We start from the raw sequence: 14643 nt of genomic DNA on the forward strand, positions 1-14643 counted from the left end.
TTTCTAGAGGTCACCATTATGACAGTTCCGTATTTTAAACTGGGCACAAAAATCTATTCTGAAGAAGCACAATCGGTAAAAGGTTGGTTCTCTATGCACCCACACCGTGGACGAAACTTAACTCTGTGCTGAAATCAATGTGAATTTCGTTTTCGTGGACGGAAGGATTAAGATGACGTGTGCCTTTGCAGATGGCCAAAAAGTGGCGGATCAGCAAATCCGACAACCTACAAGATTTGAGTCAAAGTCAAAGCGATCCTGGCCAAACCTCAGAAGAGCTGTCTGTCACCGCCTGGTGCTAAATACCTGCACCAGGATGTCTGCTCGCAAGAATGGAGTGGCGCCTTTGCAGTGCCAGCAGAATGTCATGGTTTGAGGACATTGTGGTGGCACAGAAGACTGCATCCCATTATGTGCAATTACCGGCATAGCTAATCTTATGAATGTGCTATTAGACCCATATTGAACACACCTTTTGGAAAGCAAACAAGAATAATGAAATCCTGACATGGTGTGCGTTTTAGTTTATGTGCTACAAATTTACACCCTAGCCTAACCCAGAGGCTCAGAGCACCCTTCAACTTTTTAAAAAGTTCCTCTCCTTTGTTGTGCATTGGTCTCCTTGACCTTCTGTGAAGCCTTAACCTCTTTAAAATGCCATTATAAAAAAGAGCAACAATATCTACACCGGGAGTAGCAAGAAAATAAATTGTGATCTTCTGGATTGTCAGATTATTTACAGTTGATCGGCAGGAGTTTCTTAATCTTAATTGCTTAACAATAGTAAGGCATTCCCCTTCCATAAATTAGGCTGTCTAAACCCCTCCCATAACTCTGTTGTAGGTATTTATATGCAGGTCATCCCAGTGAATATATGCCCATGGGATGTGGCAGGTAACTGGCTGTTCCCCTAAGCCACATTTTTTTACATCTGACTATGGCTGGCAAACCTCAAACTTCTAGCAAAAAACAAAATCACAGACTTCTTCCCCAGCACAACCCTCACATTTGATCCTGATCTTTCCTAATCTGTCCTCCAAAACCCTCCCAATTTCACAAACCCATGTCCACTAAAAAATTGTATCAAAGAAATAAGCTCAGGCCCAGGCATTCACTGCAGAACATGTGAAGCTTCTTATAGGAACGCCTTCTGAGTTATGTCACACACAAATGGGCAACATACCCCAACCGATACATGATTGGCTGAGTTTGAAGGGGGTTGGTTCATCACACAAAGTGTTTCCAATAGTCATAAGCATCCCATTCTTTGTGTGACGATCCAGCCCTGCCTTCAAAACTCATCTGATCATGGGCCTGTTCTTGATCCACCTATGTGTCATGGAATGCACTACAGCAGATGCCAGTAGCACTGGTATTGATTTTAGGGGAGGGAAATAGAACAGAATCCAGCCTCATAAATCCCTGACAGAACGAGAAACTAAGCAGTAGGATGCCTGGTGTCTTCACCATCTCAGGGGCAGCTGCAAGTGATTCTAGGATTGCTATAAAGGAAACCTACATCAAGACTAGAGATGTTGGTGCATTTTAGGAGTCAGGGAAGAGGGAGTCCTACCCACTTACAACAGAGTGCAGGTCAATAAAGAACAAATGCAGCGTACGCTAGGGAAATTCTTTGTTGGGATTATAGCTTTGTGTTATTCATGCTTATCCCAACAAGCTGTTTCAGGCACAGATAGCGATCGCAAATTGATTAATTGATTAATCACACCTGCTAATTACATCTCACAAATAGGCAAAATTAATATTTCATGCTGGTCTTAAAAGGGATTAATTTCCTACAGATAAGCCAGAAAGATGGTGGGGTGGGTTGCACAGACGAGGGCATGGAGGAAGTTTTATAACATAAGAAACCATTGTATTTAAGCAGGTCAAATACTAGTAAGAGTAATAGTTGGAAGCGTAATAGCAGTCAGTCTCATTCCTAAAGTTTTTAAAGTGGAGATACTCACTAAATACAGACACATATTTATTGTATCATTCATCACCTTTTCATCCTAAAGAGGGAGCAGATGGCGCTGTGGTCTAAACCACTGAGCCTCTTGGGCTTGCTGATCAGAAGGTCAGTGGTTCGAATCCATGCAACAGGGCAAGCTCATGTTGCTCTGTCCCAGCTTCTGCCAACCTAGTAGTTTGAAAGCATACCGGTGCAAGTAGATAAATAGGTACTACTGCGGCGGGAAGGTAAACACCATTTCTCTGTGCTCTGGCTTCCATCATGGAGTTCCATTGCGCCAGAAGTGGTTTAGTCATGCTGGCCACATGACCCAGAAAGCTGCCTGTGGACAAACGCTGGCTCCCTTGGCCTGAAAGCGAGATGAGAGCCGCACCCCACAGTTACGTTTGAATGGACTTAACTGTCCAGGGGTCATTTACCTTACCATCCTAAACCATGCCCAAGATGCTATATGGATAAAATATACCTTTATGAATATGTACAGGTATATTTTCAAAAGAGCAGCACAGTGATTTAGAATAGAGTTTAATTTATTTATTGCCTTTTCAGAAAGAAAGAAAGAAAGAAAGAAAGAAAGAAAGAAAGAAAGAAAGAAAGGAAGGAAGGAAGGAAGGAAGGAAGGAAGGAAGGAAGGAAGGAAGGAAGGAAGGAAGGAAGGAAGGAAGGAAGGAATTTTTAAAAATGCACTAAAAACCTCATTTAAATATTTATTTTTGTATATTTTTGTATGGACCAATAGAATGCACATTTAGTATACATTATGTGTGCACATTCTCCTAAAATAAGCATTTTGTACACAATCAAAAACACTCATTTTTTGGCACACATTTTTGGGAACAAAAAATTTGCCACAAAATTAAGGCAGGCAATACAATTGCTAACAGCATACCAATCCAGGTCTGAATCCAGTCCTCTCTACTACAGCCATCTCTCAACCTCAGATCTTTAAATACTAGCATACTTTTAAAGATGTAAGAAAACTAAAAAAGACTTAATTAAATAATGTAGTTACCTAATCAACACACACTGGGCTGAGCCTTTCTGAACTTTTAAGTATGCTTGTGTCCTGTTGAAGTCAATGGCAACAAATTACACTTTTAAAGCTGCAATCATCCCTGGGAGTAAGCCCCACTGAACTCAATGGGACTTCTGAGCAGGCACGTATAGGATTGCATTGTAAGTTTTACTGACTTTTAAAGACAGATGGGGCTTCATTTTTGCCCCTCTGGCTTGCACCCTTTCTCACTGTTTACTACTGAGCCGTGGCTGGCCCCAGGAACTCTGCAGAGATGTGGCTGCAGGGATGTTGACGAGCACCCTTAGCCCTGAAGTAGTAAAGGGAAAACTGTAAATTCAGCACCTTCAAATACTAAATCGATTTTGTCTTCTTTTACTGTAGCAGACGGCTACAGCAAATGACGCACACCGAGGAGAGAATCTCGATCTTGATTTTTTACAGCAGCCTTTATGAAGCCTGTATTCAAGCGTGTGAGAACTGCATCCTAGGAATGCCGAGCCCTTATGAATAGGAAATTCCTGGAATTCATTTTCTTATGATACCAACAGGAATGCTCCTTTACAATTTCTCCCCTTCTGTCTTGTTTGCTTTTGCTTTTTGAAAAAGTTGTTATTTTTCATTTCACTAGGCAGAAACTTGTATTAGGTAGCAGCAAAGATTATCAGTGAATGAAAGCAAAAAAGACACAAATAATTAAGAGGCTATTGAGTATTGCACAAACAAGCCTTGCAAAGTTTAATATGACTATCTATTTCCTACTCTGGTTTTTGTTTTTTGTTTTGTTTTTTGCAACCCTACCTTCATAAGGAAAGTGAGATTTTTTAACTTTTCTGTGATAGCAGGAAATTCAGTATACTATAATCCCTCCCTCTGTCTCTCTCTCACACACACTTATATAAAGCCATTTGCTACTGCTCATATGAAAACAAACTATTTCATTACGGAAGGCAAGACACAGACTTGAAATGGGATGAGTTGAGTAGGATTGCCTTGTAGGGGCTATTAAGTGTTACGTTATGACTTACATGTGTACATATGGACAGTGAAAGGGCAAAGAGCACATACTAAATAGTCCCTTGCCCCTTTTGACTAGCCCATATAAAGGCAGAAAGCAGGCTAGCCTTTATACAATGGTCCAACATAAAGGATGCTGAAGTCAAAATGCCAAGAACAACATACTAACAGCTTCCCTTAGGTGCCTTGGAATTTATTCCGTTTCTCCTCTCTTCACTTCATCTCTGACAATGCTGATTTCATCAACCTTTATTCATGCTGAATATGTCCACATAGGTATTACACCAGTCACCAACACATCTGTGCTCAGATGCAATGTTCCACAAGTGCCACAAATCACTCACTGAGACCTAAACGAAGAGCTCCCAGCTCAAACATCTGTTTGCAAAATCAAGAACCAGCCTCAGAGGCAAAAACTCTTCAAACCTCACAGCAGAGATTCCCAGGAAGAGTCCCAAGGGTCAGATGGAGAGGTCTGGGGCCTGCATTTGGTTAGAGTGCTAGACTAGGGCCAGAGAGATGCAGGTTCAATTCACCAATCAGTCATGAAGGATGATCATGGGCCTTAGTCAAAATGATAATCCAGAGTTGTTACAGGGATAAAATGTTTGTGTGTGTGTGTGTTTGAGAGAGGAAGAGACCATTGTATATGTGACCCTGAACTCTTTAAAATGTAAAAAATAAAAATATTTTTTCTCTATCTGGCAGGTACCCTTTTGGAATTGAAAAACAATTGAGAGGCAGATTGTGTGAGGTAAGTCAAACCATAGCCCTCTCCCCAAATCACAATGCATCTTCCCAGGCCACACCACTCAAAGACCATACTCTCACACCCTAAATGAGTAATGCCTCTTAGAATTATAGAATTGTAGACTTGGAAGGGACCACAAGGGTCATCTAGTCCAACCTCCTGCAATGCAGGAATATTTTGCCCAGCATGGGTGGCCCTTGGACTGAAAACAATTCACTCCTAGATTTTAAAAAAAAAACTTTCAGACAGATTGTGTGTGTATGTATATGTATGTGTACACACACACACACATGCACAATTTAAATATAATTTTATATCCCTGTGAAATAAATAGCATGTGACTGGTACAAAAAGTGCTGAACATTTCTTTATCTCCCACCTACGTTGTGGAACTAAACAGAAACAATAAGTCACAGTGCAAGACAAATAGCCCTGATCTGAAACTGTCGACCACAGCACATTTTTAAAATTTGTATCATGGTAGAAAGGCTTCTCTAGTGCTGAATGTAGAACACAGGTGCAGAGTAAAAGATATACGTTTTCTGGATAATGAACACACACACAAACCCACCCCTCCCCAATGTACAAAGACCGTGGTAGATGCACCCACACCACAGAGTAGCTCCCAAAGGTGGATCTTTAGAGAAAGGGGAACACAAAGAACTAATCTGAGAGCACTTTGACACTCCTTGTTAAGACTTTCAGGATTTTCATAGTGTTTGCACATACAAGACCTCACCAGTTGAAGCATACAAAGTTGCAATGGAAACAAGCCACTTTATGACCACATTGGGGAGAATTTATCTTGTCGATTCCGTAGGCAGATACGCAGATGCCTTATAATGAGTCGGGCTGTTGTTGCAATCTATGGAAGGTATTTGCAGAATTTGTACTGTTAAAATGGAAAGGTGTGTTGAAATTTGGGAAGGTTGGATAGTTATAATAGAATGGCATCAGGGAGGGGTGCACATTTTTATTTTTATTTCTATTATTATTATAAATAAAAAAACAAGGGCACCTCAGGGGAATAGGGAATGAAAAGAAAAAAATAACTGAAAATGGAAAGAAACAAAGAAATGAATCCATCGCCCATGCCTGCAAGGTGTCCCCCATCATGCTAACACACACACATTTTCAACACACAAGCATTCTTTATGTACACTTCCATTGCAACAATATTTGTACAAACAAATAAAAAACAATATGCAGGAGGGCTTCAAGTGCACACTGGAAATTAATGTAAAGGTAACAACTCTGGGGTTGTGGCGCTCATCTCGCTTTATTGGCCGAGGGAGCCGGCGTACAGCTTCCGGGTCATGTGGCCAGCATGACTAATCCGCTTCTGGCGAACCAAAGCAGCGCACGGAAAGGCCGTTTACCTTCCCGCCGGAGCAGTACCTATTTATCTACTTGCACTTTGACATGCTTTCGAACTGCTAGGTTGGCAGGAGCTGGAAATTTAGGCTTGTACAATTAAATAGAATTAAAGCGCTCTGCCGCCCTAGTTACAGCAACCTTCGACTTTGCATGGTTAGGAAACTGACAGGCAAATGTACTGAAAAGCCTGAGATGAATGAATGACTAATTGGAGATGTATGAACATTCCACAAGCAAGGTGAATGTAGGATGGATGCTCACAGTCATATAACCTCCCTGCAAACAAATCAGAACAAATGTTCAATAAAGACCGGACATAGTCTAACCTGCACATAAGCTTTACGAAAGTAAATCAGAACGAATGCTCAATAAACAGCTAATCTGGAGGAGCCCAGATTTGTTATTTAAGCTGGCCACAGGATCCTTTACTGTTTTGCCTGCAACAAAACCAAGAGAGCTTCTCTTCCAAGTTTCTAATTAAAGCCTCCTCTCCCCTCCGCTGCCAGCCATGTAGAAAGAAGTGCTGTGTTTATATTTCTTTCTCAAATATGCATACATTTTATGGAAACTTTCATTCTCTACCCAAACACTACACCTGGTAGAATGGGAAGGAAACAGGGGGTTGAATTGCCCACCACATCCTGCCCTCCATCTTTAAAGATTATTTTGTCCTGCTGTGTTGTTGTTTTTTTGGTTTGTTTTTTAGAAAAAGAAAAAGGAATCAACAAAGACAAAATTATCAGGATGATGGCTGGTTGTTTCAGTGGAAGTTCCTCTTCCCTAACATTACTCTCCTTCGAGGCAGAAGTCGAGCCCATCAACATTTCAGTTGAACTCTAGTCACCGCTCACTCACAACCCCCACAGAGTCATCCTGGCTCTATATTATGCTGAGAAGCATGAATTAAGTTACTTCCCCTATCCAAAAGAGCATTACACAACCAGAGCCTTATTGAAGGGCAAAAAAAGAGAGAAAGAAATGTGAATGTCCATGGGAAAATTGTACAGGCCCAGAAGTGGTGATATCTCACTAAATTGGGCCCTCAGTGTGCGGTCGTTGTGGAGATGAAAAGTGGCCAGTGTGTGTAATATATATATGGGATATGGATAATAAGGAGTGCCTGCTATAGTATTCATTAGGCTTCTTTTAAAAACATCCCAAAAAACAAAAAAGCCTCTGTGCGTCTTTGCAGTCAGATTTTTATATAACTTTTGATGCTGAGGCTGGGCTGAAATCCTTACGCACCCCTTGCAGTTTCTTGAAAATATTCTGTGAAAATGGGGTCTGGTTTTCTGCTGCTTTCTTTGAGAAGCGGGGCTGTGTCTGTCATTAGGCAGAATGAGGTAGGTGCTTGAGGAGGGGGCCTGCAGCAGAAAGGATCAATGGAGATCCATGCTACACAGCCTACCTTTGCTCCCTAAGCTAGCCTGTAGTTCTCAGCTGCAGTAGAGGCCACCATCACATCACCAGTGTTAAAGCAAGATTCACCTGCCAGACCAGTCAGTTTTTATATAATGGAAGTGAAGGTGGGTACCCTTTTGTCCTTTACCTCAAGCTGCAAAACAAATTAAGACAGCCCTAGCAGGATGGGGAGGAATTTCTGGTAGGGGTCACTGCTTAACTTTATTAGGTCTTGCCTCAAAGCTGCAGTGAGAAGGCTTTGTTGTGAGTGGTGTAGATTTGGGGCGCAGAAGAACTCTTGGCCATCTTGTAAAGGTAAGCAAGGTAAGCAGCAATTCTGCAAAGCAATTTCACATGAAAATTTCACTGATACGTGTATTTTTTATGAACACGTTACCCTAGTATCTCCTGCCCACCTAGCAGTTCGAAAGCATGTCAAAGTGCAAGTAGATAAATAGGTACCGCTCTGGTGGGAAGGTAAATGGCGTTTCCGTGCGCTGCTCCTGTTCACCAGAAGCGGATTAGTCATGCTGGCCACATGACCCGGAAGCTGTACGCTGGCTCCCTCGGCCAATAAAGCGAGATGAGCGCCACAACCTCAGAGTCGGTCACGACTGGTCAGGGGTCCCTTTACCTTTACCTTTTACCCTAGTATAAGCATTATTGTACACTTCGCTTGGATGGAAAACTGCATGGCAAAATTAAGAGAATTGTGAATGTTGAAGAATGGCTGTGTTTCAGTTAGTGCATTGTTTTGGATTGGAAAGTGAAAATTAGGTAGGTTCAGATTTGAATACAAGCTGAATCTGATTTCTCCCACATCCCTAATTATAGAATCATAGAACTGCAGAGTGGAAAGCGATCCCAAGGGTCATCCTACCCCCTGTAATGCAATTGTCACACACAGAGATACATATGCTTCCCTCCTCAGGCAGAAAAATACCACACTCTAAGAGGGATGATCCCACCCTCCCGCAAGTGCAAAATATTTAAGAAAGAAACCCATTTCCTCCCCCACAGTACTCAGTGACATTTGTGGGTTTGCCAACTGAAATGGCATGTGATTAGGAACTGCAGCCAATACCATGCCAGGGGATGCATGCTTGCAGAAACCAATTCATACTTTAATTATTCATACTTTACATTTTCAGCACACATTTCAGCAGGGGGAAGGGAACCTTCTTCAGCCTGAGAGCCACATCCCTTCATCCTAGGCTACCTTTCAGGGATGGCATGCCAGTTGTGGGTGGGGCCAGAGGCAAAAGTGGGCGGAGCAGTGCATGCAGCTATTAACCTCTATACAGTAGGCTACATTCCAACGAAGCAAATGTTTCTGTGCATACATGCATGCATTGCAGACACACCACTCCACCCTGCCAAGCGAGAGACATTTCCACAGTTCAAGGACACCTCCAAGTCAAGCAAAAGCATACAAGGAGGGTGTGGAGCGGGAGAAGGCACATGGTGTGGCTTGGGGGGATTGTCCTCAGGGTCAGATAGAGAGGCTTGAAGGGCTGTATTCAAATATAATGTGTGAACTGGCCTTCAGGAGTATGAAGTAAATGTAATTCATTTGCGGCGGAGCATCTGAGTTGCATGCAGAAGGTCCCAGACTCAATTGCTGGCAAGTAAGTCTAGGAGAGACCCCTGTCCAAAACTCTGCCGCTCATTAGTGTAAAAAATACTGAGCTCAGTAGACCAACGATGGTCTCACTCAGTGTAAGGCAGCTTACCGTGTTCCTAAGATCCTGTTGATGAACAAGGGGCATAATAGGTCAATGCTATCAGCAAAGTAATGAACTTTTGTTTGCTGGTGGGGGGGGGGGAGGGGATCCACATGATCAACCTGACACTGAGTTGAAGCAGAAGCGTGGGTCAATTTGACCCATGTTGCAACCAGAGCTGTGAAAGTACTCAAGAGGTTCAGGGAGGGAAAGGGGAACATTGCAACGAAGCTGTGCTTGTAACCGCTGAGATACAAATCCAATTTAATCCCCTTGTTACAAAATACCATCTTGCAATCTGCAATTCCTAGAAAATTATCTCTCCCGACCTGTGCACTGCCCCGCTAGGATGTTTGGCACAGTGGCTTGCATTATCATGTTTAAAGTAGCAAGAAGCTTCGGCAGTTGAGATAAATCCAGCCTGACCTTGCATCTAGCCGCAGCATTTCTTCACTCCAGCCCTTAATCATTCTAAAAGTGGACATGCAACTAAATGGGGGGGTGTGCTGGAAGCCAGGCTTTGGGGGGCTGTGCTGGAGCTGACGGCCATTTCCTGGGGAGATGTCCTGTTCAGCAAGGTGCCCCCCCCTGTGCATTTACAAACTGCAGCTGGCCATGTCTTCTCCGCCCCACCCCAAGACAGTTCTTCTTAAAGGGGGAAGGGAGCAAAACAGCTGGCAGCAGAGCAATTGCAGAGGCTGAGCACCTTTGAGTCTCTTTCATGCTGTTGTTGTGAATGCTGATTCTTAATAATAAGGAGCACCGAACACCAGAGAGCTGTTTTTTTTGGGGGGGTGGTGAATGAGCATTCTGGTCAGCACTGACATTACCAGCCAATGGGGAATCTATGGCCATCCAGACATTGTTGATCCACAAGCAGCATGCTGACTGGAGCTAATGAGAGCTGGAAGCCAACAGCACCTGAAAGGCCATAGCTTCTCCAACTACATCTTCAGTCTCCTGAAATATTGTGCTTCTTTCTTTTCTGCCAACTCTCATGGGCTGGGAAAGGACAGCAGCAGAAGAAGACCATTGCTCCATCTAGCTCAATGTGGTCTTCATTCACTGGCAGCAGCTCTTCTGGATTTCAGGCATGGAACATCCCCAGCCTTACCTGGAGATGCTGTGGATTGGAACTTGGACCTTTTGCATGTGAGGCAGATGCTCTGCCTCTGAGCTACAGCCCCACAAACAGGGAGCAAGGCAGCAATTATAATCTCTGCTCCTCACCTAGCTGGTGTGGCAGAAAGGAAAGTCATGCATAGGTGTATGAATGGGAGGCACCATTCTCACAAGCACAATGTAAGAACGTTAAGGTGGGTCCTGAGGAGAAAGTCCTAATAACACATAGCAAACTGATCAAAAACAGTGTATAATTTGAGGAGAAAGGAACAGAGAGGTTTTGTCTTTCTTAGCTCAGGCCTTGGACAGAGCAGGGAGACATACAACCAAACCTACAGAGAAAACTTTCCTCAAAACTACACAGCAAATCACAGCATGTACTACCTCAGTGCTACATTGCTTGGTTGCAAAATGACATCTTCACCTGTCCCTCTTTTGGCTAGTTGACTTAAACATTAACAGAATTAACCCTTAAGTTAGAAACTGCATGATCTCCCCTGTTGGACTTCCAACAGGTCCATCTAATCCAGCACCTACCTCCAAAAGTGGCCAACCAAATGCTTTTTAGGAAGCCCATAAGCAGGGCACGAAGACAACAACCCTCAGGAATTATATGCCTTAGCAACAGGAAATCAGAGGTACACTATTAAAATCCCTAAAGGTTCCCTTTAGCTATGATGGCACCAGCCAGTGCAAACAAAAATCTGTCCCTCACATAAGTAGGGCCAGCAAGACATTGCTGCAAAGGATGCTGCCAAGATAGCCAATTAAAGTTCAGGTCAGTTTAGCCTGGTTTGTTCCAATTTTTGTTAGAGGCATAATGTGATCTGCAGTAAACAAACACTCCAGCATTCAAAACAGGAAGAAGTGAGAGAAAAGCCAGTTCCTTATGTTATCAGGAACTATTTAAAATGATAATTCAGCAAATTGTATGTCTGATTCCGGAAGGGGGTGAGGAGAGAAAGCCAGACAGCAGAGAAACAGGCAGAAAGAAACCTGGCACAAAAAGGAAACATAAAATGGACAGCATAGACTGAACTGAGGAAGAAGAAGCCGTCATTTCATGTAGGTGCCTGTGAAGGAGGCTTCGCTTTGTGAGAGGCTTCTGGGTGCCCTTAGCAGCTGGTAGTTCCAACAGCTGCCATAGGAGCAGCAGGGATGGGAAACAATTTCTAGTCCATGTGCTGCAGTCGCTTCTGCTTGTAGGCCCCTGTGCAAACCAAGGCATTATCTTCAGTTATTTTGTTAGTTACTTCTGGAGAAAGATATCAAGGTGACTGCTATTGCCTTCAATTTCTGCAGTCTTTGTGTAGCCTTGTTAGGCCCACCTGTTGGTCATTAGAGGTGGAATCCCTATGCCTACCTTCTCAAAAAGTATATTTGAGAGACAAGATGCCTCCAAATACCAGTTGCTGGGAATTCACAAGTGAGGAGAGTGCTACCGCACTCAGTACCTGCTTGCAGGCTTCCCATAGCCAACTGGTTGGCTGCTGTGAGAATAGGTAAAAGGTAAAGGACCCCTGGATGGTTAAGTCCAGTCAAAGGCAACTATGGGGTTGCGGTGCACATCTCGCTTTCAGGCTGAGGGAGCCAGTGCTTGTCGACAGACAGCTTTCTGGGTCATGTGGCCAGCATGACTAAACTGCTTCCGGCACAACAGAACACCATGATGGAAGCCAGAGTGCACAGAAACACTGTATACTTTCCTGCACAGTGGTGCCTATTTATCTACTTGCACTGGCATGCTTCTGAAATGCTAGGTTGGGAGGAGCTGAGATAGAGCAACGGGAGCTCACTGTATCATGGGAATTCGAACTGCCAACCTTCTGATCAGCAAGCCCAAGAGGCTCAGTGGTTTAGACCACAGTGTCACCCACATCCCATGCAAAGAATAGGGTGCTGGATTAAATGGACTGTGGTCTGGCCTGATCCTGCTGCAGGGACCTTCTTGTGTTCTTATGAAATAGAGAAGCTATTTCAGGATCAAGGAGCACCCTTCTCTATCTGCTCATCCATGCTTTAATCTGCAAATTGCAAAAACATTAACATTATTGATTGATCAGACATCAATCCCACAGGAAATTTAATTAAATTAAAATGTGTCACTGAACAGTCCCCCTGCATCACATATAAATCTTTGGGGAAGTCAACAATAGACAGCAGCGATTCATATCATGTTTTCCAATTTAATTTATTCCCTGGCCATTTTCTATCTCATAGCTTGATAATCAGGGTGTGTATGTGTGTGTTCAGGAGCTCACAGTAGGTCTGTTTAGTCTAAGGGGCATCCCTTTCACACAGATCTCTTCAAAAAGCTTCTAACCACTTTGGCTTTCAGATAATAACTTCGCCATGTATTATTTACAGTTGATCTGAGTTGAACCAGACCACTGCCAGGGCAATGCCTCTATTCAACATGTTGCTTTTACAGAATTGACCTGCACAGAGCAACTTCTAAGCAGAGTGTTAACATTTTAACACCCTCTCCAACTACCAGTACAGCTGTACGTTCTGCCCCTGAAGGTAGTTGAACCTTGAAGAAGAGAGCAAGGAAGTCCCTTTCATTAAATCAATTCCTCCCCTAAAGGTCTACTGCTATACGAATCCTAACCCAGTTTCTCCAAAGAATGCTGCACAGCTCACAGTAAGGAGAGAAAGAGAGAGAGAAAGGAGTCAACCTGCACAGATGTTACCCTCAAAATGCTTAAACAGCCAGACCTCCACCATTTTGTGCCAATGGAATCCATATTCTGCAGCATATTATTTATTTTAATTTATAAGAAACATTAATAAATCACCAACTTCTTTAAATAAAATCACCCCAAAGGTTTGGGTTCACACAAGTTCATCGCCTGAGGAATGCAATGTCAAGTGATGAGAGGCCCAGATCACACAGCATGGGCTCCCCAGGGAAGTTGGGCCAGCATCAACTTTATGGTCTTTTCTGTACCAGGTGAACATTTGCTTATTTATTCAATCAGGCCTTTTAAACAACATGTGTTTCACAGTCTGGGGACTCTCAGTTTTAAATTGAGCATTAAATTGTATTTTAATTGTGTTTCTGTTTTTTAATTAATGTGTTATAGTTTATATTGCTTTACATTGCATTTCAGTGCATCATTTGTATGTTTGTTTACTGCTTCATGAGCTGTCCAGAGACCTCTGCTTATAGAGTGGCTGAATAAATTAGTAAAATAATAAACAAAATACCCTCATACCTTCTCAAATGTGTGAGTAAACCAGCCCTAAATTTACCCCAAGAATACACCTATTGTGTCCAAGTATATTATGCAAATAAGGGAAATAAAACCCTACTTATTATGTTTTGCATAATATATATTGCTTCTCTTATGGGGGGGGACTTTGCTCCACCATAAGAAAGAACAAGATGGCAGCCACCTCCCATTGCAGGTAATTCACAAGCACATTGAACCTAAAGTTCATCTTGTTCAGTCCATCAGTGGCCAATCAAGTCTCCCCCCCAAAAAAAACAACCTCAAGCAAAGGAAAATGGACAGACTCATTCCCTGTAGCTTGTTTCCAGTTAGTTTCTCATTTCCCCCCCAAACTTATTTTCATTAATATTTGTGTTCTGTACCATTACTTGGCTGGAGGATGGGATTGCAAAATTCAGAGATATGCTAGGTTTGAATGGTTGTTTTTCTGTCCATGCATTACTTTCGAAAGGGTGGATTAGGTAGGTTTGCTTTTCAGTGGGAATGGAGTCAAATTTCTCCCTCAGCCCTGTTCACAGCATCTGCTAACCAGAGGTTGGCTGCATCACCATACAGCACTGGATTTAGCGATCATAGCTAAGAGTCATGGATAAGCCTATCCTTCATTCATTTTGTGAATCTTACAAAAACAAAAAACAAAAAACCACCTAGAACACCCCCCCCCACTAAGTTAAGATAAGAGGCCACTTCTTGTGGGAATGAATTCCACATGTGATTATGCTGCTGTATGGAGCGCGAATCTTAACTGCACAACCAGTTGGTTGCATAGAATGACCTTGAGCTCTAGAAAAGCAGCATTGGTGTGAGAAGTTCGCATGTCACAAGCTCGTCCTGCATTATCTGAGGCTTCCAAATTAGTGGTGCATTGTGTGGCATGTGGGAAGAGGTATTGAGTGTCTCAAGGAGAAGGAACCATGTTCATGGTAGGATTCTTCCTTTTTGAAACATGTGCACTTGTTGGTGGTCTACTGACAAAAAAGAAGTAGAAAAGAAAATATAGTTCAGCCTTCTTTTTTAAAAAGCAG

Source organism: Podarcis melisellensis, assembly GCF_964234715.1.
Source record: "Podarcis melisellensis genome assembly, chromosome: 8".
Lineage (NCBI taxonomy): Eukaryota > Metazoa > Chordata > Lepidosauria > Squamata > Lacertidae > Podarcis > Podarcis melisellensis.